This window comes from Leptosomus discolor, chromosome 6 (assembly GCF_034619465.1).
Source record: "Leptosomus discolor isolate bLepDis1 chromosome 6, bLepDis1.hap2, whole genome shotgun sequence".
NCBI lineage: Eukaryota > Metazoa > Chordata > Aves > Leptosomiformes > Leptosomidae > Leptosomus > Leptosomus discolor.
Genome location: NC_141396.1, coordinates 14,398,852 through 14,420,629, shown reverse-complemented (window position 1 = coordinate 14,420,629; position 21,778 = coordinate 14,398,852). Strand labels below are relative to the sequence as shown.

At 44.6% G+C, this 21,778-nt stretch overlaps 1 protein-coding gene across 1 annotated transcript in view; it reads left to right on the top strand.

Annotated features, from left to right (window-relative positions):
* The window catches only part of NEURL1 (neuralized E3 ubiquitin protein ligase 1), a 160,710-nt gene that overhangs the window by 121,260 nt on the left and 17,672 nt on the right, over window positions 1-21,778 (top strand). The window lies entirely within an intron of this gene.

Genomic DNA, 21,778 nt, shown 5'->3' with positions numbered 1-21,778 from the left:
CCCTGTGTTGCACAACAAGCACAAGATGCAACTTCTGTGTAGGAAGAAGTGTGGCAATTCCCTCGAACTCTTACACACCTCTTGATTCCTCCTGTTGGACATGCAGCGCCTTGCTGCTTTTGTTCTTTCCATTCTCCCCTGCTGCCACCCCAGGCAGGGTGACACCCAACACTGCCAGGTGAGCCTGGGCAGAGCAAGAGCCATGGGGAAATATTCAGGCTTTCCCACCTGGGTGGCTCTTACAGCAGGAGAAAGTGTGAAGACAAACGTCTTCATACAGACTATGTCCTCTCTTCACTCTGCTCACCTTCAGGTATGGGATGAAAGCTTTTCAGCTGAACACATGCAGTGCAGGGAGTAAAAATCAGAGCAGGATGTGATGTGTGATGTGTTTGAATTTTAGGCATCCTGGAGTATTGTATATCATAGCTACTCTGCTTATTTTTAGATTCAGCACCATAACTGCCTACCAGCACAAAATCCATCACCTATTGCAAAGTGATCTAGCAGGAGAATATTCAAGTATGACCAGGGCAGACCCTCATGTTGGGACGCGCATTTGCAGCATTGCAGTACAGGATGGTAGATGCTCTCACTGAAGAAGCACATAAAAGCTATGCCAAGTGTCTCCTCTCTATCTGTCTGCCAGCATCATCTTAACTGGGCAGCAATGTCTTTAAGCCAGGGCTTTGTGTTTCCCTTTGGGAAGCCAGGATATACCTCTGTGTTTACCTTCTAAAAACAGAGACTCAGGTCTGAGCATTTGAATCATCAGACATGAAGTCTCTGATGATTTTACTTAGATACTGGATGGCGACGACAAATTTGGGCGTTGTGGAAACTTCAAAGCATAGAAGTGGCTGGGGAGGGAGAGCTGATTCCAGGACGGGGTGGATTGTAAGTCCCTGTCACTGGTTACTACGCAGTCTACAATAGATTTATTTAAAGTTTTATAGGGCCATGTTTCCCACTTAAAACTGCACAGATTTCCAGGAGAAGGTTCAGCTGCTGGCCATCTGCTCCCCAGAGAAGTTCTTAAAAGGGCCCTTTTTCCCTTTTAACACCTAAAATCTTTCAACATTTAACAAGGCGAGCGTGAGCTCTGTTACTGAGGCCTCTGGGACCTTGCTCCCCGGAGACACACAGGGGGTATTCAGATCATCGAGAGCTGCTTGCATGAGGAGGACTTGAGTCACAGATCATGGAGATGAAATGACCTCCTGAAGGCTCTGCAGGGAGGATAAGGGATGGGAATAGAAACTGGGGAGCCTGACTTTCTGCCTCTTATTCTCAAGCACAGTTAAAGCACAGCCCGTTCACATGGGCTGGTGACTATAGATGTGGTGGGAGAGCATGAGAGGGAAGCTTTGGCTAGGGGTGGGATCAGGAGGAGTAAAAGACAGGAGAATGGGATGAGATGGAGGCAGGTGGTTGTGGGTATGGAGAGGAAGGAACCTTAACAGTGAAAGCAGAGGTAGAAACCCCACCAAAAGGGTCATTAGGGAAAATACTCATATTTCTCAGTTTGGACACTCCATAAATTATTTTAGAGCACGCTCACAGGACAACCCACCCAGTGTTTCTAATCTGAAATCCTGTCGTCTAACACGTTTTTGGCTGTTAACGTTTTCCAATCTATTGTGTAAAGAGATTCTATTTTAACATTTTAGCAAATGGCTTCCTGGGAAAAGCCCCATTCCTCCACCACTCCTCCGGGGTCCCATTGTCCAGGGTCTTATTTTACCTTCCTGTTTCACATGAATGTGCAGAGCTTTGACAATTGCACTTTGTAGTCTTGAAATGTGAGTGCCTTCCAAGGCTGGAAGGAGTCTCTCAGTTTCTGAAATTGACCTTTGATTTCCAGCGACAGCCAGGATGGATTTCTGCAATTTTTCATGTTGCCCAGGGCCTGACATTGACTAATAGGACTGGATATTCAGCAGGAGTGGCAGGAAACCCTCGGTGATGGGATTTATTCATCCTGTCCATGCATAGTTCCAAAACTGTAGGGCTAAGTTCCTGTTTGGGTTGAGTGGAGCAGTGTTACAACAGGGGTAAACTTAGACCATTGCTCCCGAGGCTCTTTCATTCAACCTCCCCCCCAGATCTGTCTGATCAACAGCCAGCAGACTGTGCTGCTTCAAGTATTGCAATAATGACGTGCAAAATCACATGGTTTTCTGTTGAAAACCAGCAGCGATCCCATTGCATTTGCCTTTGTTAAGAAAACAGCGGATTCTGCCTAGTTTTACTGGAATAGTCCCTTGCTGGCTGGAAATTACTAGCTCTACAAAAAAAAAAAAAAAACCCAAAACATAGCAAGATGTAGCTCACTGTGTTTGGGAAAGGTTTCTGCAGAGCTTCTGCACCGACTGAACAAGGGGACACACCGGGGGAGGCAACTCAGAGGAACTGAGAGACTTCTGGAGAAGCTATTTTGCATTCTGGTTATGTTTTTGTGGCCAACTGGGGTTGCTACCAGCATCCTCACGACCCACTCCCTTCTCTCCTGGATGCCTGGGAAGACATCAGAGACCATCGTGGCTGTGCTACAGGGACAGCTTCTTCAGGGCAACCAGGAGGACTGTCTGTGCCACCAAAAAAGGAAGGGTGCCAAGTGCCCATGCCATGCATGCTGGGAGTTTCTGCATGGTCCAGCTTCATCTTGAGCTGCAGCTGTATTGTTCCCAATGGAGCAGATGGGGCTGCAGGGGAGAGGATTCTTTTTTACTCTGCAGTTAGTCAGAGATCTCTGAAGCCATTTGCAATTGTAGATAACTGGGGTAAATAGACCCTCGTATGGAGCTTTTCTATAGAGCACTGGTGATATAGCAGGACCTGGTTACATTTGGCCTCCTATTTTAAAATTCTTCATTCAGATCTCTAGCTGTCTGTGAGTATAACTTCACATGATTAAAACAAAACTGATTTTTATTAATTGATTCATTCTTCCCTCTCTTCCTTGTCTAGGGCAGGGAGAGTGAATGAATTTTTTTTTCTCTTTTTTGCTAGTTAACCTTTTCATTTAACCAGCACTGGTTGAAATTAAGGGAGAGTTTGATTTTTATTTTTGTATAAGTGATGCAGTATGTAAAAACAGTCCTTATTTACCTTAGATTTTGTAAAAGGCTATTGCTTTTTTTTTTTACAAAACACAAATTTTAGGTCAAGTTTGATCTGACATTGTTTTCAATCCAGGATTGCTTTGAAGCAGCCACTCATCCTCATCCTGCCCTCAAGGGCACCGTGGTGGATTTCACAGAAGTTGAAAATCATGTTTCCATCAGTTTAAATACTCTCAGCATCCATTAGGGGCCCTAACATGGCTCATTCCTTGCACAGCAGCTGGGATGCATGGGATGTTTTCCCATCTCCCTGCTCTGTACCACCTGACAGGCAGTGGCTGGGCTGTGGATACTGAGCCAGGAGGAAGGATGTCCTGACTGCCCCTCTACAGTAAAACCCAAAGGCAGTGCTACTGCAGCATGGCATTTTGCACCTCTTTGCAATGCTGCACAGCATTCTCCTTTCTGCAGGGGCTCTGGCACTGGGCATCCTCCTGGCCTGAAAAGCATCCCCACCCGGGGGAGGCAGCCTGGAGGCTCAGCAGTCCCTCCCAGGAAGGTCACTACTAAAGGATCAGCAAGCATTTACTTGGCTTTTTAAGTGCCCCTCTCTGACCCTTAGATCAGAATTTGACCCAGGTGCAGGCAAAACAAGAAACAAGCAGCCGCTTCTCCAGCATTCAAAGCAATGTGAGAATTCTAAAACGGATTTCAAGATAAAACTGACAATTGGGCATAAAAATACACTGACCAAAGAAAGATCCTCAGAGAAATTCAGCTGTGGAATTCTTGACCTCCAAAGGACCCCTAAATATAGTGTTGTACGCAATGTGCCTCTTTTTGTGGGTGAGATATTAAGAGCTTATTTATTTATTAGAAAGTGGTTTACAATGTAAGTAAATGAGTGAGTTCCAAGGCGCTCTCCAGCTGCCAGATGCTGGGAGGATGTTTATGGCCATCGTAAATAATTTCATAGCTTAATACAAACACATTTTTAGAAATCAAGTGCTGATGGCTGCATGTTGATGGTGCAGTTGAGGATTTATCAATTCCTCCAGAATATGAGAAAGAAAACAAACGGTATTTCAGATATTTTTAAAATTCATAGGAAAGAAAAACCCCAGAGGTGTTCTTCATTCATGGTGCTGTGAGCTCAAGTCTGCGTTGCTTTGGCTGAGCTCTCCCAAGTCTCATCAAGTCAGTGAGATCAGAAAATGCTCAGCATCCTTCAGGTCCCAGCCCATGCATTTTGGAGATGGCAAAGGCTTGGGCTTTAATGGTACAGGCAGGTTTCCTCTGCACTGAATATGTAGTTGCAGATCACTTTGCTGCTACTGAATGACCTTTGCCAAGGTCAGCTTTAAATGACAGAAATCAGATCCTTCACAGTCAGCCGGGCAGCAGGGTGGAGCAGCACAAGGGATTTGCTTTATGTTGTGGCTAAAAGGTAAAAAGGACAGAGCAGCACCTGTGCGTACCCTCAGATAGGTGGCTCTGGAGGGAAACCTGCTTCCCAGACAAAAGCAGGACACAGAATGAAAATGGGGCTGGAAGGAATTTCCTTTTTGAGGCATGTGTGCAGCGAGGAATTAGAAATTGGTGAGGTGACGTCAGAGCCTATGTGGGCTGCTTGGTATGATTTTTGTGAAAAGTCTCAGTGCCTTGGGGAGGGATGGGCAGAAATGAATTATTACAGATGCTTCATTTGAGCTTTAAGTCTGTTTTCAGCCTTTGTGTGGATGGTAGCGGAGGGCCTGCAAATATCAGCAGAAGCTGTGGGCTGCTTCTGCTGTGGTGCGTTGTGGTGGCTGCACGTTCCTGTGCTGCGCTTTCCATAGCAACGTATTTTCAATGTAAAACCACGGAACAAGCTGAATAGTTATGAGCATTTACACTCCCATGTGCACGGGGGAAAACTGATGATGCCGCTGAGCTGCTGTGAGGCAGAAATGGTCCTTGCTTTAAACTGCAGCCCAAGCTGAGCTTTCGGTGTGGAGTTGAGATACAATTTGATGATGGGTGGTGCTCAGATGCATGCACTCACAGGTGCCTTGTTCTTTTTTGGAAAAAAGTGCCCCTTTTATTTTATTACCCAAGAAGTCCACAAAGAAGCGTCTTGTTTTGGGGGCAGGACACTACTCTGGGTCTCCAGCAGGCCAGAGGTAGATGGCTTGACACAAACAGGTTTGCCCAGGCTAATGGTGCCAGTGAGAACTACAATTAATTTAAGGCAAAATAACTTTTTTGCAGTTTTGAGGCAGCAGTGAATCCCAGTGTAACCCTTCCACAGATCTGCCAGGCTGAGATTTGGGTACTGTCATTGCAGCAGTGTCATTTTTTGCAGCGAGTGTTGTCTGGCACCATCCTGATCCTTTTTCTTGACAGTGCTGGATTGCCCAGCCTTGAATTCAGCTGCAGAGGCTGCAAGTTCCAGCAAAGCCGAGGCAGCTGTGCAGTGCCTACAGGCAGGCAATGCACAGCCACAGGCATGGCACTGAGGTGGCCAGGGAGGTAAAGGGAAGGAGCCTGCAGGGCTTAGTGGCTAATGCTGGCTGTGCCTGGCTTGTTTGTGCCTGTCACTTGAATCATTCCCCTCCTGCCATTTTCTGGGACTGGTGATATGTGTGCTGGTGATGGCTTTGAGGTGGTTTGGCAGGTACCACAGTGGCAGAGCATCCTCTGAGGGAGGGCATAGCTGCCATCAGAGCCAGCTCCCGTGGCTCTGCCTCCAGTAGCCTGTGGAGCAGGCACACTCGGCAGGATGGCAAAGGCACAGAGAGAGTGGCAGCGTTCAGCATGCCTTTGCTGAATGACTGGGAGTGCTGGGGAAGAAGACTGCTGACCTGGAAAACAAGCCAAGATTAAGAAATGTCAAATTTCTGGGTAGAAGAGGGTTTTCTGGAGGGCTGAGAGGTGGAGAAAGTAGACTTTGGAGGTTACTTGGGATCGCTGATTTCAAAAGAACCATAAACACTGTTGTAGCACTGGTGCCTCTGGGAAGGGCCACCCTGACACCCTGAGCTGGGACTGACCTCTCAAAACTGGGTGCTGGAGCATGGGCGGTAATTGGCAGGAGGACGTGAGTGTAGAGGTGATTGTGTCCTCCAGGGGACAGAGGATGATGCCTTCTAATCAGCAGCTTTTGGGGAGCTTCTTGCAACGTTAATATAGCAGTGGACAGCCTGAAGCGGGCACATGAGCCAAAATGTCCCTTCTGACTTGCACCCATAGGTGCTGCAGTCGGCTGGGCCTCAGGCAAAGCTGCCATGTAGCAACGAACTGGCAACCTCAGCTCTGCAGCAGATTCACCTGCTAACCCCATAGATGTTTTGATTGCAGTAGATGTAAAAGTGAACCCAGCAGCCATCCTGTTGTTTGTTTCCTTATTAAATTCTGTTTGCTTCATGTTGCCCATAAATATGAATTTTTGAAGTGCTACAAACCTCGCTTGGGAAGAAATTTGCGTCGCCTGAGCCTGGGAGAGCATGGGCAGCCATGGTGGCTTTAATAGACCTGAGTGAAATGCTTCTGGCAGGACAAAATAGTGGAATGCGGTGGAAAGCAAAGTTGTCATTTATCACCATTCCTGCAGACTCGTGCTGCAGTGGCAATCTCTGTTCATTTCTCTGTAGACAGGGCAGTTTTTCTGCTGGCAGCGTGGGTTGGGTGAACCTCACCTCTCCCTGGTGGGACACAGGAGCTCGGCATGCACCGTGCTGGCTGTCAACAAGCCAGCAGACGGAGACAAGTTCTGTTCTCAGTGCTGTCAGTCTGGCCCCCTGCTAGTAAAGTTTGTGTGCTGTGTTGGGTGTAGGGACAAGGCTGTAGTAACTTGGGAGCCTACATAACTCGGGTTTCTCTTCGCTGTTAAGTCCTTTTGCTCTCAGGACAAGTTCATGCCTACTCCAGCAGTTCTTATGAGCCCCATGATTTCTCCATGCCAATTCAGGGTCTAAATGCTCACCCCATTTCCCCCTAGATGCTAGGTGCTGTTGGAAATGGTAGGCCTGCTGACAGCAGCCCATTGTCCTTGCCTGCAGTATGGCGGGCAGGAGCGGGACAGTGCCTGTGCACCACTGCGACATAGCAGAGGGAGCGACGCTGGGCCAGGTGGGTTGCATGGGCCTGGCAGCTCCTCAAAAGGGTTGTTTAGCTCCATCATTGAGGGCTCAGGTTTGCTTGGAGAGGCCATGGAGCCCATCCCAGCTGAGGCTACGTCACCACCGAGTGGCTGCAGCGTAACAGACCAGCAGGACACTTGCAAAAATGCGCAGGAATGCAGAGTCCTTATGGTGTTTACTATGAAGAATAAAAGAGCTGTCAGGGCATATACACAGCATCTCATCCTGACCCTCTCTTCCCTGTGTTTATTGTACCCTCTTGCTGTGTTATGTCTAATTTGGACTGTAAGCTCCCCTGGGATGGGACTTGCCATTATTAACTGCCAGGCGCAAGGCACACCTAAGCCACCTTATAAATAATATTTCTGTGCGGAGGGAGACGTGACCCTGGGACGTAAAGGCGTGGCTATGGCAACAGCTTTGTGCTTTGTGTCTCCTATGGACACAGAGCAAAAGGGGCTGGTAACATGGCTTCAGCCTGGGCTGGAGCAGGGTGCGTATAGCTTCATGGGGCCCATTCTGCACATATCCACCGGCTTCCTCCTAAACATAAGTCATCTACACTCCTCTTTTGGACTTTTTCTTTTTCTTTTTTTTTTCACTTGCTTACTTTGATATGAAAAAGATTTACAGAACAGAAATGCAACCAGCAGTAACCCTTTCTTCTCTGGTTTAGATATTAGGATAATTTGAGCACATCTGCTTTTTCTTCTCATCTAGTTTTCAGAAATGCATGATTTTCTAGCCGTGCACCTTCCCAGTACCATCCTGTGGCAGGCAAGAATGGATGCTAATATGAATTATCCAGCTTTTGCTCTGATGGCTGGACTACATCTGTGCTTGGAAACAAAGAATATTTTCCCAGTTGTAAATGAAAAAATAAAACACATATTTTTAAAGTCAAAGCTGTTACAGTACCAGGAACAGTGGGACTGTACTGAGCACAGTGGAGAGAGGGACCATTTTTCTCTGATAATCAGGTCCCAGACAGACCTGGGATCAGTCCCAGATTCCTTAGACTGAGCAAGACATCTCTGGTGCTGGTGATGACATTTCAGTTGATGTAAGCCTGGCAATTTTTATTATTATGCAGCAAGAGTTTCCCTACAGAAAGGTTCACAATAACATCTCACCAAATATTGCTTTAAACCTTGATGCTGAAGGAGGCAGATGCTGAAAAGAAATGAGTCTATTAATGGGATAAGAAATCCTTGAGTTTGGAAGAGTCATCCCTATATTGGTTACTATCTTTCTAGCCCATATAGATCTCAGCAAGGTTCTTGCCTGTAATGTTGCTATATTGGCTCTTTTTGTTGCTGATTATACCTAGTTCAGTCTCATCTCCAAAACTGAGCTTGTTCATGACATTCTGGAGCTAAACTTTACCTGTTACAAACCATCAAAGAGTAGAGGGTGGATTAGCTGTTTCCCAAACCAGAGAAGTATAGCATCAAGGGCTCAGGGAAATAGAGGGTAAAAATAAAGGCATGGGAGTTTAACAGGTTGAAACTGGGCAAGTGGATGAATGAACACTGGTACTGATTCCTAGCCAAACTGGTGCAAAACCAAGATGTTGCCAGCAGGTAAGGAAGAGGTTTGGAGCATGTGTCAGTCAGAGAGAGTGACGTTCAGCATAAGCTGAAATGTTAAATTCTAGTAAAAATGCGTTGACAGTAGAACAGGGCATCGTGTGGCAAAAGGAAGCTGCTGAGAAATGGCAGACATCTGCCATGGGAGTTTAATGAGAGGTCAAAACTCACTGCATTTTTAGGTGCCTGTGTCTTAACCACCTCCCAGCTGCTCCTCAAAAGGACTCAGGGACCAGTAGCAGCACAAACCAGTTGTAAAGTCAGGCATCTCTCCAGTGCCATGCTTATAGCTGATGCCTCACTGGTGCAGTGTTTTTGCTGGGGAAGCTGTCTGGGATGGTCAATGTCTAGGTCAGTGCCTGGCTCCTGTCAGACAATCCAGCTTTGTCCACCAAAGGGGCTTTGTCTCAGTTTTACTATCCAGTTTCCCTGAAAGACCATCCTCCATCTCGTCTCCAGGATGCCAGCTGGATCAAGCTTGTTTGTGCTTACGGTGTGAGGTGAGGAAGGGAGAAAGAAGAGGAGGAAGAAGAAGAAAAGCAGTCCTGTGGGAAGATATGATGTGGGGAAAGCAGGAACCTTCGGGAACCGAATCCTCGAGTCCCCTTCCCTGAGAGGCTGATGATGGTTTGGCTCCTGGGTCTGCAGCTGCATTTAGCATCCAGCACCATATTCTGGACCTTGTTCTCTGTGTGAACCCCATGGCTTCAGCAAGGTTACACTGCCCTGACTGGCAGCTAAACTGTGGCCCTCTGGCTAATTCTTGTTTATACTTTCAATTTGCAGCTTCAGAAAAACCTCCTGCCTTTCTGTCTAAACCTTTTGGGGATGCATCCTATGATCAGCGCATTTAAATTAGCTTCACTGATAGCTAAGGTGTTGAAGCTTTCCCTTGGGCTAAGTGAGAGTGGAATATGTCTTTTTGCTTGTTAAGGAGTTAGCTGAATCCCTGGTAACAAGATTCTGCTCTTTAGTTCCTTTAGTTCAGGGTTTCAAAATAAATCATAAAGAAATCACAAGCCTAATGGGCATTCTGATAGCCTTCTATGATGGCATGACTGGCTGGGTGGATGAGGGGAGAGCAGTGGATGTTGTCTACCTTGACTTCAGCAAGACTTTTGGCACTGTCTCCTATCACATCCTCATAGAGAAGCTTAGGAAGTGTGCATTAGATGAATGGACAGTGAGGTGGATTGAGAACTGGCTGAAGGACAGAACTCAGAGGATTGTGATCAGTGATACTGAGTCCAACTGGAGGCCTGTAGCTAGCAGTGTTCCACAGGGGTCAGTACTGGGTCCAGTCTTATTCAAAATATTCATCAAGGACATGGATGAAGGGACAGAGTGCACCCTCAGCAAGCTTGCTGATGATACAAAACTGGGAGGAGTGGCTGACACAGCAGAAGGCTGTGCTGCCATTCAGTGAGACCTGGATAGGTTGGAGAGCTGGGCAGGGAGAAATGTAATGAAGTTCAACAAGGGCAAGTGTAGGGTCCTGCACCTGGGGGGGAATAACCCCATACACCAGTACAGGCTGGGGGTCAACCTGCTGGAGAGCAGCTCTGCGGAGAAGGACCTGGGAGCCCTGGTGGACAGCAAGTGGACCATGAGCCAGCAATGTGCCCTTGTGGCCAAGAAGGTCAATGGTATCCTGGGGTGCATTAAGAAGGGTGTGGCCAGCAGGTCAAGGCAGGTTCTCCTCCCCCTCTAGTCTGCCTTGATGAGGCCACATGTGGAGGACTGTGTCCAGTTCTGGGCCCCCCAGTTCAAGAGGGACAGGGAACTACTGGAAAGAGTCCCACAGAGGGCTACAAAGATGATGAGGGGACTGGAGCATCTCTCTTATGAGGAAGGGCTGAGAGAGCTGGGGCTCTTTAGCCTGGAGAAGAGAAGACTGAGAGGGGACCTTATCAACACTTATTGATATCTAAAGGGTGGGTGTCAAGAGGATGGGGCCAGGCTCTTTTCAGTGGTGCCCAGTGACAGGACAAGGGGCAACGGGCACAAACTGGAGCACAGGAAGTTCTGCCTCAACATGAGGAAAAACTTTACTCTGAGGGTGGCAGAGCACTGGAACAGACTGCCCAGGTAGGTTGTGGATTCTCCTTCTCTGGAGATATCCAAAACCCACCTGGATGCAGTCCTGTGTAACCTGCTGTAGGTGAACCTGCTTTAGTGGGGGGGGTGGGGTGTGGACTAGATGATCTCCAGAGGTCCATTCCAACCACTACCATTCTGTGATTCTGTGATTTACTGTGACAGAATATATGAAGAATTTATTGAAGAGATGAACTTTTCAATTATGCACCTTGGCAGAAGTGGGCATTGACGCTCTCTTTGATTCTCCCCTAGTTTTGTCCAGCTGTGAAGCTACAGTGACAGATTTAGGGTTACTGTTTCAGGAAATCTCTTTTCCTGTTCACTCCACTGGTATGATGCAGTGAGACAGCAATGGAAAGTGGAGTTTAGCATAAGAACTTTTTTTTTTTTTCACGTGGAATTTAGTTTTTACACTTTACCATGTGCCTCTGATTTGGGACTGCGGATATGCTTGTGTGTGTGTCTGATTGTCTTCAGTGGAATATAAATACTTGTATAGATGAAGTGGATGTTTAAGTGATGTCATGAAATGGAACAGACCTAAATGTGTGCTGAACTTTTCTGAATTGGTGCTGACTGCAATATTTGTGCTATTTTAAAACAAGCTCATCAGACGAAACCTTGATTTACTGTTTCCTTGCATAACTGGGAGAGCACATCTTGCAGACTGCATCAGCTCTGCAATAGGAGTGGGGTGGATGGGGTGTAACAGCTGCATTGTCATTTCGTACGTGTGGAAAATAAGTCAGAAATTTTTTGAGAGCTTCCTCATGCTGGATTCTGGGGTGGAAATTCTCCAAGAAAGAGATATTGAAAGGAATTAAAACAAAGAAAATATTCTGGACAAATAGCATTATGTGCATTCTTTTAGAAATATAGTTGTTGGATCTTTAGGTGAGGAACCAGCTTGAAGAAGGAGAGATGATCTCTAAACTTAATTAGTCATGGCTGAAAAATTTAAATACTCTTGGCAAACTCCAGCTGTTTTCTTTTGCTATTTTCAAAATGACATATTTCAATTTTGAGTCTTGAAATAACATTTTAATCTTGAAAATAGCAACAGTGATTTCCAAACAAGCCCTAGAAATCAACTGGAGAAGCTCCCAGTCCAGTATACAGTTGCTTTTATAAAAGCAAGTAAAATAAACTGAGCACTTTGTTTCAGGTTAACCTGAAATACAGTATCTCTCCAATTTATTTTATCTTTCTTCAGGCAGTTGACTGAAATACTACGTATTATCACTGCCCTTCACAGGTTGCATCTTCACTAGAAAATGTGCTCTTAGCTCTGGTTAGAGAGGCAGCTTTGGGCCAGCAAAATCCTTGTGATGTCCAGGCAATTTATCATTTAGAAGTGTCTTTGGGCAGCTCTGCCAAACCAAACAGGACTGCAGTGAGCCCAGGAAGGTGATTGCCAGGAAGGTGATTGCCAGCAGTGTTTCTGGTTTTCCTAAGGAAAAGGGGGAAGACCCAGTGGTGTTAGTTCAGTTGTATTAGCAATGGTGCTGGACCTTGGGGAGACCTTGGCAGGGACGAGGTAGTTGTTGGTGGGTTGAATGCTCCCTGAGCAGCTGGCTGTAAAATGGTCAGCGATGGCAGGAGCCTTTCACTGTGAAATGTGGGGAGAAGTTAGAGGAGTCATCATTGCCACCTCTGCATGAAGACACAGGGGTAAATCAAAGCAAATGAAAAAGGACAAGTGCAGGATACATAAATACCATGGGAGGGAGAGCGATGGATGGGAAGAAGATCTGAAGAAAATTGCTGTCAGATGATTCAGGGGATGAAGGCATGTGTCTGATATAGCTTGGGAATTGGCTGTGAGCACTGAGATGCTATGGAAACATTTGCACAGTAATGTAAAGAAGACTGGAAATAGAGTTGTTGGAGGGCCCATAGCAATCTGCAACACAGTACCTGAAGGTAAAGTTGTGGGGTTAGCACTGCATGCAATGGTGAACTACTGTCTTACCTGAATAGGTGAGATAAGAGGGTCAAAATTCCTGGGAGAAAAGGAGGGTAAAAGGGATGATAGTGCCAGGAGTAAGCAATGGAGTCACTGGAGAAAAGGGCTCTGTAAAGTTATTAGTCAACCAGGAATTGCAATTACTGCCTTAATTTCCCATGAAGAATTAAAAAATAAGAACTTTTCTACAGAGAAATTTACATCTTAAACATCAGGAAGCATCAGATAAAGTGACAACTGACAGTCTCCAGGGAGAACTAGGTCTTGCATAGATAATTAAAACAAGTAATAAAATACTTGCTAGCTGTAGAAAGAATAAGAGGAAATGGAAAGAAAAGGTGGGGCACTCTACAGAGAGAGGTAGGACTGACATTAAAATAATGTCAGTATGGTCCTAAAAGTGATGATTGTTTTGCTGTGGTTTTCAAGAGGGATAATAATAGCTGATCATGGAGTCTAGCAGGCCTGGGGCAATGGAGGTGGAAATCATTGCGTGAGGATGGGAGTAAAGTTCAGAGACCTCATGTGTGTGAGTGGGAGATAGATTAAGGAGTGAATAATGAGGAGTAGGTGGTCTCCACAAAACCCAAGGCACATGATTTTTGCTCAAACCCTATTTCTCTGACTTTGTGGGGAGCTGGAAAACATCAAATGGAAAACCAATGAACACTATCAAGGGAATCGAACAAGGAGGTGTCGACATCCAGAGGTGGCTGTGGCAGTGGTTAAGCACATCTTCAACCTGAAGAACGTTTGTCAGTCTTCAGGACCGCTGGCTAGGGAGGATGGGTTTACCCCAAATGAAAAGCCTTCCTGAACAAAACCCAAGGTGTGTCGTTTGTAACACAGATGTTGCCAGCACCCTGCACGCTCTCTCTGAGCATCAGCTTTTGTGGAAAAGAAAACAAATTCACCACTGTAACACACATATGGAAGTTTGTTCTTCATAATCTACTGTCAGACTCTTTCAGAACATTCATATTTGCTAAGGAAAACAGTAATTTATTTCAATTTTATGAGGCCAGTTATGCTTTTTGTGCCATTTCATATGTGCAAATCAATTTGACGTGCTTACAGATGTTAGGCAGAATTGTATGAATGTTTGTTATGAACCAGACTGGTTCAGAGCACTTTATTAGATAGCACATGCCCCAAAACTACAATTTATCAGTCAGTACTCAACCTTTGTACCTTCAACTATAGTCTTATTCATGTATGAGGTGGTATGCTTTCATTCCTTAGATTTTATTGAAGAATATGCAAATGATCAATTCAATTACTAAGCTGGCCTGGAAACCGCAATTGTTCACTCTGGCTTAAAAACAGCTGCAATTCCCTAAAGCTCAGGGGTTTGTGTTTTTGCTTTCTGAATATTTCAACTTGGAGACTGGCAGTACATGAGCTCACATTCTTTTATAATCTGGATTTTTTTGATTGTTGTTTGTTTCTGATTTGTTTTGCTGTGATATTTTATCTGTACTATTGGCACAGCATTGACAATCCATGCCAAGAAATCCGTGATAATCCTGGTAAGCCAAGGGAGGATATTTTTATCCTTAGAAAAGTATTCTGAACAGATCCCAAGGGTTTCCCAAGATTCACCTGGCAGGACACCAGCTGCTCTAATGGTACAAAGGCACCCTTGCCTTGAAGCAGAACATGGTGCTAAATGGCTACAGGAAGCCTCTGGATTTGCACAATGAATTTATCAAACATCTAGCAGTTGATAACAACTGAAAGGCTAACTTTATTCTCTTCCATCCCATTTTTTACCACCTCTCCAAAACTGAATCGTGCAAACCAAATAGCTTTAGTGCTCGATCTCTCCCAAAATGCCTGGAAAGAAACACTGATTTTTATCCAAGCAAATGCAAACACAAAGCAAAGACAAAAGTACTCGTTAAGCTCTGTTATTTCCACTCATTTCTGTTAAAGTGGCAGATGTTTGTAGCCTTGCAATTGGTTCCACAGAGTCAATGGTCTGACTTCTTTTGTAAACCAGCTTTAAAATCTGGTGACAATTTTTACGGTAAATGTGAATTATTTCTCCCACAGATGAATTCCAGCTTTGGGCTCTTTGTAACGCTTGGCTTGGACTTTGACTTCTGCCCCTTGGTCATAGCAGAAGTTCTCTCAAATGCTTTCAGCAATATTGGAAAAACACCTTGTCTTGTCAGAAAGCTAGTTTGGAGTGTGTTGGTCACAGGCAAACAGATGCACTCCGTTGATCTAAGTGTCTGCCATTCCTGCAATGGTAGTGGCTGTTATGAAATACCAGTTAGCTTGCCTTCCAGATTGCAATGAGCAGGAAGCCAAAATTTGTACGTAGCCGTTAACTGATGCTTTGGCAATGTGCATGCACATGAATCGTATGTTTGCCCTCCATTGACTGTATCAAGGTGTGCTGGTGAAGGAGGAATTCTTGAACAGTGGTTTCCATACTGACCGTTGGGATCCCATAGTGGATGAGGAGGCCCAAGTAGGTTGAGTTTTGAGGTGAGAAGAACAATCTGCACACGGAAGCAGAAGAGCAGAATAAGGCATTGAATGGAGAGTTAGAAAATAAGAGAATGCACCGTGGAAAATAGGATGGTTTTGTTGTGCACTGGACTAAACCCCAAGACATTTTACTTAAGAGCTCTGCCAGGAGTAATCTATCCCCTTGGACAGCTTACTCCATCCCATGGTTTCCAGTCTATAAAATAAGAACATTACTTCTTTCTGTCTCCCACTCACCATTTATATATCCTCTCTGATTACGTGATAAGGAGCGTCTTCTGCTACAGAGCCCAGCAGCTGAGTCCTGATCTAAGATGCTGTTTGCCCCAGAGCAGATTTTACTGTCTCTTAAAGAGCAGCCTGGGCATCTTACATATATAGCTGGTACAAGTGACATAGTCTGTTTGCTGTAGTTCTGCATATATTCCTGTAAGCATGTGCAAAAAGAGAGGAGCCAGAGCAGCAAGAGCAGAAGGAAGCAGCTTTATTTGAAATGGGATATTTATACTGTCAATGAAATAAAGACATGCACATATGGACGTATGTATAAGTAGGTATTTGCTTAACTGATGTCCTTGATTTGATGTGGGTGTTTTCAAGGAGAAGGAATGGTTGATCTGAGGCAATAACTCAGGCAGTTTGACTTCTCGGTGGTTCATAAAGGGAGATGTGCTTTGTAGAAGTGAATTCCTAAGTATATGGCAAAGGAGATTTTTAGTCTCAATCATTCCTTTGAGGGATTTTAAACATTTGCCTCCCACATGCTACAATAATGCTCTGAAAGTGGCTTCGTTGTATGATCCAAGAAGCTGCGTTCTGGCGCCTGATGGTTTATGAGAAATAAACGCAATGGAGTGGTCTCAGATCATATAAATTCAAGATTTAACAGTAACAAGCAGGGAGGGGAGGGGGAAACCTGTGTGCAGCATCAGAGCAGAAGGATCCGCCTGGGAGCATAGGTCTCTGCAGTGTTATGCTGAGCACAGCAGAGCCCAGCCTCCTCTCCAGACCTCACATGGAGAGTACAAGTTTGCAGAAAAACAGTTTTACGAGTGTCTGCTCAGACACATCGCCAGCGGGCCAGAGCACTTTGGACATGCTCTGTGAGTGGAGCTTTGCCTCTTAATGATTGTGAGCGTGGCCTCGGCTTTCCTCACTTCTCAATTTTTCTCCTGTGTTTATTTTAAGTAAGGGTGATTTTCACTCTCCTGTTTACTTAGCTCCTCCTGGTACAATAAAACAGTTAAGATACACGTGGCAGAGACCGAGAGAGCCTAGAGCAGTAGAGCAGAGCATCACACGGTGGTGAGGACATCTTTAACACCATGAGTATAGCAGGCTGCATGAAGATATGCTTCCAGTCACCCTTTAATTTGGGTGTATTTTGAACCCAGGGCCACACAGCAGTTCTTCTCTTCGCAGACCTAGTCACAGCTGCTCTTCTTTCCAGTGGAGGTGATCCTGTGGACTGGAATGGCACATATTGGGCAAGCTAGTAATCAAAGGGGTTTGGGAATGGGTATTGTGCCTCAGTCACAGTCATCTTCATCCTTTTTTGGAGGGAAAAATGAGAATTTAAGTTATTTTCATTTTACCAAATTTTCAGTCCTCAGTCACCTTAAAGTACATAATAAATTGAGCTGTAAACAACATACAGAAATTGTTCTGGCTACTTCTGTGCTGAGGTGTGGGAGTTCCCCAGCAGTATACATCAGCTCGCTAGGACTGAGTCAGCAAGGGAGCAAAGATTGCCACAGCGTGACATGGGCAGAGTTCTCAAGGCAGGCAGCTGAGCTGGGATTAATACCTGCGCTCCCGCGACGGGGAGTATGCGGCTGTGAGTGACAGAAGGTTTCCAGAAGCACAGGTTTATTTCTTGTCTTATGACTGGTTGCTTTTCCCAATTGCCTTTGAGTGTGATGTTATTTTACGGCATGGTATATCTGCCTTATATTTCAAACACATCTCCCTGCAATGTCAAAGTCTTGCCAAAGGGACTGTTAGCTGCCTAAGTCTGCTGTAGGCCACGGAGGAGACAGTGCAAGATTCCAGGTGTTGGAAGGCCAGCTGTCCTCCCTGCATAACCCCTTGTGACAGGTAGTGCTGATGGTGGGAAAAGGAGCCTTCAACTGCATTCCTGAGAAGGAATGGAGCGCTTCCAGCATGGTGGGAATAATACAGTGTACATCCTTTTGCAGTTGTATGTTTACACAGAATATTCTTGTAGGGACCGCTTCAATATGTCTTTTGGTAGCTTAGCACCACTGAGGTTCCTTGGTCCTTGGAAATTATACAATGATCACTCGTACTCACTAAAAATACTATCACCCAGTGAAGTGAGGGATTAAGAGACGAAAAATGCACTTGTGAAGAAGTAAAGCAAAGAACAGAAGGAAGGAAAAACATGAGGCTTTGTACGAGAAGGGAGGGAGAGTGCCAGCAAAGCTCTGACCTTACTAATTTTTTACTCTTTGCTTAGTAGCTGAGGACAGAAATGTTCTCCAGATGCAAGGAATCACTAGGTTGTTCCTTGACTGCATAGAATCATAGAATACCAGGTTGGAAGGGATCTCAAGGATCATCTAGTCCAACCTTTCTCAGCATTTCTCTCTCCTGGGAGGAAAGATCATTAGAAATGGGATAGGTTATCTTAGGTTATCAGTCTGCTTCCCCAAATTTTAAGTTATTTTTTGTAGTAGTAAGTCTCAAGATTGGTTTATTTGTACTAGGTCTTCCAGAGCTCATTCTGGAGAGTAGCTGCATCCCTCACTCTCTGAAGAAACACAGTTCATGTGAGGCCATAGGATTGCACCAATCTCAGAAAACTCATCAAGGGGAGATCTGTGTCCCTGGAGCTTGCAGCTAAATACTGGACTCTGCAAGTTTCCAGTGTTTGTGTGCATGAGTGCTGTTTGCTCTGCTTTCTCAGATCCTTTACAGGTGTGTGAATACTGGCTGCTCATAACCTTGGAAAGTCAAGCCTTCAGGCAGTAACAGACAGTAGTGAAAAAGAGGAAGGAAATAATGATTTGACAGTCTGACAGCAACACATCCCCTTCGGGTTTGTGTGGGGCTGAGATGATCTGTGCGTGCTTGCGGTTAGAAATGTGTTTGGATGTGTATGTAGCTATATTAAATGTGCATGTGTGTGTTATGTATAATAAATATGTATTATACATATTATACATGTTTAAGGAAATAGATTATTTTAAGATGACAACATTTGGCAGTGGTTCAAAAAAAAAGGTGGTAGTGAAATACTTCTGATCTGGATGCAGTGATTACAGCTGTATCTGGCTGCTCACCAGCTCCTTGTAAGTGCTGTTTTAAAGTGTCACTGCAGTTGCAGCTTTGTGAAGTTAGGCATCCTTTAAAAAAGCTCAGTGTCTCAGATTCTCCAACTGAGGAGTAGAAAATTTGTATTTAGTAGAAATCCTTTCTGCTTTGGCTATATCTATGTTGCTACCAGAAACTTTAAGTCTCTAAATCCAGCGTTAACTTCATAACTGCAGCGATGCAGAGCTCAGCAAAACCTCCCTGGAAAGCTACATGAGCAGCCAGCTTGCATCAAGCTGCTGTGGTCACGGCCAGCTTGCTGGTGGTACCCCAGCCAGCTGGGTTTAAACTGGCTCTGGTGACTCAGTGAGACCTGCGGTCTTCACTCAAAGGTCCATGCATTCTCACCCAGGGAGGTCTCTCACCAGCTGACTTTCCCCAAAGAAACACTGCTAACTGCCTTATACAGGAAATTTTATAACCTTGAATATCTAATAAGAAGGGGTGATTTCTAAATTCTTCAGGCTGCAGCCTGGTGATCTCCTCAGTAATGGGCAGTTGGACCCGTTTTGTGTTTTACAGTCTTGTCACATAAAGTCATTCCATCTTTTTGTTGTGTGCTCCAGGTTTGTTTCTGCAAATATAAATGTGCCTGAACACTCCTACATGGAGAGACCTTCCTTTGTCGGTGGTAAAGGTCAGTTGTTCTGCAAGAGTAAGGCTGCATTATGGGCCACTTCAGCATGAACATCTTGGTCTATCTTTAAAAAGTAACAACTGAACCTTTATTGGAAGAAAACAACTCGTTCCTGGGCAACTTCTGATGAAAGAAACTGCTCAAGTCACCTCATTTGTTTCACGTTTCACCATAATTGTTCTTTCATAGCCCTTGGCTGTTATCAGTTATTCTGGGTAAATTGCATTCCACATCTCCTCCAACTTATGTACCACTCAAAAGATGAATCCCACTTTTGTTTTACTTTATATTCCATGGGATTTTTTTTTTTTTCTTCTTGAGCTGGGTGTTTTGTGATTCATGAAAACATAGAGCCCCAGAGCAGGCCAGCATCTCTTAGAGACTCATCTCTTAATTTTTCACAAAACCACTTCAAATACCAGTAAACTGCAATCCTTTCTTCCATGAGTGTTTGCAAACATTAATGAACTAAGTCTCACAGTCAATCCCATATGGTTGAGACATCTTATCCCTTAAGTGGCTAGGCATCTGAGCTACTGATGGATTTAAGTAAAACAGTTGGATGTGTAACCCTGGTTTGCTATCACTGCCACGTGTCTTGTCTGCAGAAAAACTCCATCTCTCTTTAACCTCTTTTCAGACAGAAAAATATATTTTGTCCAGCAGCCAAAGGGAAATGCAAGCATCCTGGTGAAAAACAAGCTGTTTCAAAACCCTGGCTGCAAGCTACCCACACATCACAGTTGTCAGCCAGGCTGCACATGCATAGTTACAGGGAATAAAATAGAGAGGACCTTCTGTTCCTATTCAGAAAGGTCTCTACCCATTCACCTACACTAAAGGATCGTCGTCAGCTGCCAGTATTAATTTGTTCTCCTATGTAGGTTTCCAGCCAAAGGAGGGTAAATGTCTAATGCTATCCAGCAGGAGCACTTGCAATGCAAATGCTGGCCCATATATTGCAGAGCATTAATGCGACCCACTTCTAGATTACTTGCGGTAATTTCTGATTTTATTTATTCCTCTTTTTCTTTAATTAACTTCTGGGAAGAGAAGCTGAAATATCAGTATGGGGAAAATCAAATATGAGAAACAAAGCCCATTTTTATTTTCAGACTGTGCTTTCCTTGTAATAGCAATTTATTTAAAAAGAAGCCTGGAATAATCCAGTTTAAGCAAAGCAAAGAGCTCTACTGAAGCCAAACTGTGTGTGGGTGTGCGCTTGTCAGGGCTCCCAGAAGAGGAGGGCAGGAAAGGCTGTTAGTCAGACCTCAGACATCGCAGGAGATTCAGTTATTCAGTAGCCGGCATTTTTCCTTGGCATACCAATACAGAGCCACTACTCTGGTGTACTGGGAGAGGATGCATCCCACTGGGAAAATTGTCAGGTGACCTGAAGTCCTGCTCTTTTGTTGTCATAAAAGAAAATCCCAAGGATACGTGGCTGGAAGAGGTGCCCACTGCAAGGGCTTAGCAGGTGGGTTAGGAACGAGTCTCTGCTCCTCTGCCTCTTCTTGTTGGTCCATCTTGCGCTGTGTTTGCAGCAGGTCCCAGGCCGGGGTCTGGTGGTGTTGCCTTGTGCCACCGGTGGGGGTTTGTGGTGTATGTGGTGGTCCCACCTCATACCGTTTGGAACAGGGCTTGAAGCCACAACAGTCTTCAGGCATAGTTCCCGCAGAGGAACAGTCAGTATGGGTCACAGCTTCTTACAATGTTTGCAGAGAATTACCCCCATGCTCGATTTTTCTCACTGTGAATAGTCTCATCGTGCTACAGGCTTCTAAGAGTTCAGAAAGTCAGGCATAAGTGTGAATCTTTTATTATCTCATCTTACTTTTATAATCTGTTTAAATAATATTTTTTCCCTTAGCATATTGCTCTTTAAAATTTCTATGGCAACAGGGTAGCTAAGGATATGTTAAATAAAAGAAATTTAGGTATTACAGGCAGGTGATTATGTTCCTTAGAAAAAGAGTCAAATAAATTGATGATTAGCTCTTGAAACAGCAGGTGAGATGAACAAAGAGGATAAGGTGCAATTGTGTTTCCAGTGGTGGATTTGAATGTGTAAGCATCACCTTTGTTATTTATCAGTGGATTTGATTTTTAATTATTTGTCTTGCAGATAATAAATGATTGTATGTTGTTTATAGAAAACTACGTATTCCGAAGTTCTGCACTGTGAAAGCCATATCTGTACTGGTTTGCAGTGAGCACCAGAACACTACTGATTAATTATATACAGGAATATTAATTAAATTTCATATGATGATAAATAAATTAGAACTGAACATAGCATTTGGTTTAAAATAAAAAAAAATATGTAGCTAGGTGTTTATTTCCTAGATCTATAAGAATTACTGTAGACAATAAAGAGGGCATGAAAACTTGGAGCCTGTGTAGATATTGATTGGCATGTTCAGGGTATATTTCAGATATTTATCCTCTGCTTCCCCTTTCCAAGG